At 51.8% G+C, this 6000-nt stretch overlaps 1 pseudogene; it reads right to left on the bottom strand.

Annotated features, from left to right (window-relative positions):
- Window positions 1–237: 237 nt before the first annotated feature.
- Window positions 238–6000, bottom strand: part of LOC123732762 (lethal(2) giant larvae protein homolog 1-like) — an 81717-nt pseudogene continuing 75954 nt past the window's right edge.

Below are 6000 nucleotides of genomic sequence, written 5' to 3'. Positions count from 1 at the left end.
GAGGGATGAGGGAGGGATGGAGGGAGGGGTAGAGGAGGGATGAAGGAGGGATGAGGGAGGGATGGAGGGAGGGGTAGAGGAGGGATGAAGGAGGGATGAAGGGGGGATGAAGGAAGGGATAGAGGAGGGATGAAGAGGGGATGAAGGGGGGATGAAGGGGGGAGGGAGTAGGGAGGGTGGGATGGAGGGATAGAGGAGGGATGGAGGGGGGCTGAAGGGAAGGAGGGAGGGATGAAGGGAAGGATAGATAGGTGGAGGGATGAGGGAGGGATGGAGGGAGGGGTAGATAGAGGGAGGGGTGGAGGGATGAGGGAGAAAGAGGAGGGAGGACCAGGTGTAGTGTGTCTCAGCGGTTGGATAACAGTCCATCATGATATCCTTCAGTCCTTTCCTCAGTAGCTGAAGTGGTCACATGGTCAGTCCAACAACCCCAGGACTGGGAGGCCCGTGATGGGGGGGAGGAGAGGAGGAGTAATGGTGGCAGGAGGCATCACATGATGTCTGTCCGTCGTCCAGATCCTCCCACAGACCTGGTGGACAGACAGACAGTAGGTCTCGCGGCCAGAAACAGGCGCGTCAGTCTGGCCTCGCCGCGTTAGAAACGAGGAGAACCCTGGGGTAGGGGGTATAACGAGGAGAACCCTGGGGTAGGGGAGAACCCTGGGGTAGGGGAAAACCCTGGGGTAGGGGGTATAACGAGGAGAACCCTGGGGTGGGGGGGTATAACGAGGGGAACCCTGGGGTAGGGGGGTATAACGAGGGGAACCCTGGGGTAGGGATATAACGAGGGTAACCCTGGGGTAGGGGGGTAGAACGAGGAGAACCCTGGGGTAGGGGGTATAACGAGGAGAACCCTGGGGTAGGGGAGAACCCTGGGGTAGGGGGAATAACGAGGGGAACCCTGGGGTAGGGGGGTATAACGAGGAGAACCCTGGGGTAGGGGGTTAACGTGGAGAACCCTGGGGTAGGGGGTATAACGAGGGGACCCTGGGGTAGGGGAGAACCCTGGGGTAGGGGGTATAACGAGGGGAACCCTGGGGTAGGGGTATTAACGAGGGGAACCCTGGGGTAGGGGGGTATAACGAGGGGAACCCTGGGGTAGGGGGGTATAACGAGGGGAACCCTGGGGTAGGGGGTATAACGAGGGGAACCCTGGGGTAGGGGGTATAACGAGGGGAACCCTGGGGTAGGGGGTAGAACGAGGAGAACCCTGGGGAAGGGGGTATAACGAGGAGAACCCTGGGGTAGGGGAGAACCCTGGGGTAGGGGGTATAACGAGGGGAACCCTGGGGTAGGGGAGAACCCTGGGGTAGGGGGTATAACGAGGAGAACCCTGGGGTAGGGGGGTATAACGAGGAGAACCCTGGGGTAGGGGAGAACCCTGGGGTAGGGGGGTATAACGAGGGGAACCCTGGGGTAGGGAGTATAACGAGGAGAACCCTGGGGTAGGGGGTATAACGAGGGGAACCCTGGGGTAGGGGGGTATAACGAGGGGAACCCTGGGGTAGGGGATATAACGAGGAGAACCCTGGGGTAGGGGGTATAACGAGGGGAACCCTGGGGTAGGGGGTATAACGAGGGAAACCCTGGGGTAGGGGGGTATAACGAGGAGAACCCTGGGGTAGGGGGTATAACGAGGGGACCCTGGGGTAGGGGAGAACCCTGGGGTAGGGGGTATAACGAGGGGAACCCTGGGGTAGGGGGTATAACGAGGGGAACCCTGGGGTAGGGGGTATAACGAGGAGAACCCTGGGGTAGGGGGTATAACGAGGAGAACCCTGGGGTAGGGGGGTATAACGAGGGGAACCCTGGGGTAGGGGGTATAACGAGGGGAACCCTGGGGTAGGGGGTATAACGAGGAGAACCCTGGGGTAGGGGGGTATAACGAGGAGAACCCTGGGGTAGGGGAGAACCCTAGGGTAGGGGGTATAACGAGGAGAACCCTGGGGTAGGGGGTATAACGAGGAGAACCATGGAGTAGGGGGGAATAACGAGGGGAACCCTGGGGTAGGGGGGGATAACGAGGGGAACCCTGGGGTAGGGGGGTATAACGAGGAGAACCCTGGGGTAGGGGGGTATAACGAGGAGAACCCTGGGGTAGGGGGGTATAACGAGGAGAACCCTGGGGTAGGGGGGTATAACGAGGAGAACCCTGGGGTAGGGGGGTATAACGAGGAGAACCCTGGGGTAGGGGGTATAACGAGGAGAACCCTGGGGTAGGGGTATAACGTGTGTGTGTATAGTCAGTGTGTGTGTGTAGTGTATAGTGTGTGTGTGTGTGTGTGTAGTGTGTGTGTGTGTAGTGTGTGTGTGTGTGTGTGTGTGTGTGTGTGTGTGTGTAGTGTAGTGTAGTGTAGTTACCTGTTCAGGTGATGAGGATTCCATCCTCTGTGATGTTCCTCAAGTTATTCTCTACCTCGTCCACGGTACTACACACACACACACACACACACACACACACACACACACACACACACACACGACACACACACACACACACACACACACACACACACACACACACACACACACACAGAGACACACACACACACACACACACACACACACACACACACAGAGACACACACACACACACACACACACACACAGAGACACACACACACACACACACACACACACACACAGAGACACACAGAGACACACACACACACACACACACACACACACAGAGACACACACACACACACACACACACACACACACACACACAGAGACACACACAGAGACACACACAGAGACACACACACACACACACACACACACACAGAGAGACACACAGAGACACACACACACACACACACACACACACACACACACACACACACACACACACACGAGACACACACAGAGACACACACAGAGACACACACAGACACACACACACACACACACAGAGACACACACAGAGACACACACACACACGTGTAAATCAGACGTCGACGTGTTCGTGTTAACGTGTCTGGGTGTGTCCCGGCCCATTTTCCAAAAACCCAGGGGTCCATACTTACGACTATTATAAAACGTTTAAGCATCAGCTGCTAGCTGTTCCCATTACATAACCTGGCACATTTAGCCCTATGCTAGCTGTTCCCATTACATAACCTGGTACATTTAGCCCTATGCTAGCTGTTCCCATTACATAACCTGGCACATTTAGCCCTATGCTAGCTGTTCCCATTACATAACCTGGCACATTTAGCCCTACGCTAGCTGTTCCCGTTACATAACCTGGCACATTTAGCCCTACGCTAGCTGTTCCCGTTACATAACGTGGCACATTTAGCCCTATGCTAGCTGTTGCCGTTACATAACCTGGCACATTTAGCCCTACGCTAGCTGTTCCCATTACATAACCTGGCACATTTAGCCCTATGCTAGCTGTTCCCATTATATTATCTGGCACATTTAGCCCTATGCTAGCTGTTCCCGTTACATAACCTGGCACATTTAGCCCTATGCTAGCTGTTCCCGTTACATAACCTGGCACATTTAGCCCTATGCTAGCTGTTCCCATTACATAACCTGGCACATTTAGCCCTATGCTAGCTGTTCCCATTACATAACCTGGCACATTTGGGCCCTATGCTAGCTGTTCCCATTACATAACCTGGCACATTTAGCCCTATGCTAGCTGTTCCCATTACATAACCTGGCACATTTAGCCCTATGCTAGCTGTTCCCATTACATAACCTGGCACATTTGGGCCCTACGCTAGCTGTTCCAATTACATAACCTGGCACATTTAGCCCTACGCTAGCTGTTCCCATTACATAATCTGGCACATTTAGCCCTACGCTAGCTGTTCCCATTACATAACCTGGCACATTTAGCCCTACGCTAGCTGTTCCCATTACATAACCTGGCACATTTAGCCCTACGCTAGCTGTTCCCATTACATAACCTGGCACATTTAGCCCTACGCTAGCTGTTCCCATTACATAATCTGGCACATTTAGCCCTATGCTAGCTGTTCCCATTACATAACCTGGCACGTTTAGCCCTATGCTAGCTGTTCCCATTACATAACCTGGCACATTTGGGCCCTATGCTAGCTGTTCCCATTACATAACCTGGCACATTTGGGCCCTATGCTAGCTGTTCCCATTACATAACCTGGCACATTTAGCCCTATGCTAGCTGTTCCCATTACATAACCTGGCACATTTAGCCCTATGCTAGCTGTTCCCATTACATAACCTGGCACATTTGGGCCCTACGCTAGCTGTTCCAATTACATAACCTGGCACATTTAGCCCTACGCTAGCTGTTCCCATTACATAACCTGGCACATTTAGCCCTACGCTAGCTGTTCCCATTACATAACCTGGCACATTTAGCCCTACGCTAGCTGTTCCCATTACATAACCTGGCACATTTAGCCCTACGCTAGCTGTTCCCATTACATAACCTGGCACATTTAGCCCTATGCTAGCTGTTCCCGTTACATAACCTGGCACATTTAGCCCTATGCTAGCTGTTCCCGTTACATGACCTGGCACATTTAGCCCTATGCTAGCTGTTCCCATTACATAACCTGGCACATTTAGCCCTATGCTAGCTGTTCCAATTACATAACCTGGTACATTTAGCCCTATGCTAGCTGTTCCCATTACATAACCTGGCACATTTAGCCCTACGCTAGCTGTTCCCATTACATAACCTGGCACATTTAGCCCTATGCTAGCTGTTCCCATTACATAACCTGGCACATTTAGCCCTACGCTAGCTGTTCCCATTACATAACCTGGCACATTTAGCCCTACGCTAGCTGTTCCCATTACATAACCTGGCACATTTAGCCCTATGCTAGCTGTTCCCGTTACATAACCTGGCACATTTAGCCCTATGCTAGCTGTTCCCGTTACATAACCTGGCACATTTAGCCCTATGCTAGCTGTTCCCATTACATAACCTGGCACATTTAGCCCTACGCTAGCTGTTCCCATTACATAACCTGTTGACGTAACACGTTAATGTAACTAAGTCTCTGGATGAGAACGTCTGTTAAATGACGTAAAACACGTTAATGTAACTAAGTCTCTGGATGAGAACGTCTGTTAAATGACGTAAAACACGTTAATGTCATATCTTACGTGATGAAGTCCCTGACGTCCTCTACTGTGAGTTCTCCGGTAGTGTCCAGGCTGAGGTCAGCCATGCTGAGGGGGAGTCCAGAGGGGAGGGGGAGGTGAGGAGGACAGGCCACACTGGGGGTCCTCGGTTAACCCTGGGGGGCAGGGGTTAGAGGTCAGACTGAGGTCATGTGAAAGGGGGGATTGGTTAACAGCAGGGCTAGTAAACTGTTAGCAGAAGGACCGATGTGAGAATCGTTCTCCACGTTACCTTCAGCCTGGTTCCGGTGAGTTCCGTTGGCCCGGAGAGGCACGGCTGCGTCGTCGCTACGGAGACAGAGAACAGCATCAGAGCAGTAGCTCACTGTCGTTGTTGTCGATACCTGGGTAACAACTTCCTGTTTAGTTTATATATCGTGGGGGGTAAACTTCCTGTGAAGTTTATATATCGTGGGGGGTAAACTTCCTGTTTAGTTTATATATCGTGGGGGGTAAACTTCCTGTTTAGTTTATATATCGTGGGGGGTAAACTTCCTGTGAAGTTTATATATCGTGGGGTAAACTTCCTGTTTAGTTTATATATCGTGGGGGTAAACTTCCTGTTTAGTTTATATATCGTGGGGGTAAACTTCCTGTGAAGTTTATATATCGTGGGGGTAAACTTCCTGTGAAGTTTATAGATCGTGGGGGTAAACTTCCTGTGAAAGTTTATATATCGTGGGGGGTAAACTTCCTGTTTAGTTTATATATCGTGGGGGTAAACTTCCTGTTTAGTTTATATATCGTGGGGTAAACTTCCTGTTTAGTTTATATATCGTGGGGGTAAACTTCCTGTAAAGTTTATATATCGTGGGGGTAAACTTCCTGTGAAAGTTTATATATCGTGGGGGGTAAACTTCCTGTGAA

Source organism: Salmo salar, unplaced genomic scaffold (genome assembly GCF_905237065.1).
Source record: "Salmo salar unplaced genomic scaffold, Ssal_v3.1, whole genome shotgun sequence".
Taxonomy (NCBI): Eukaryota; Metazoa; Chordata; class Actinopteri; order Salmoniformes; family Salmonidae; genus Salmo; species Salmo salar.
This window is presented reverse-complemented; position numbering and strand designations above follow the sequence as displayed.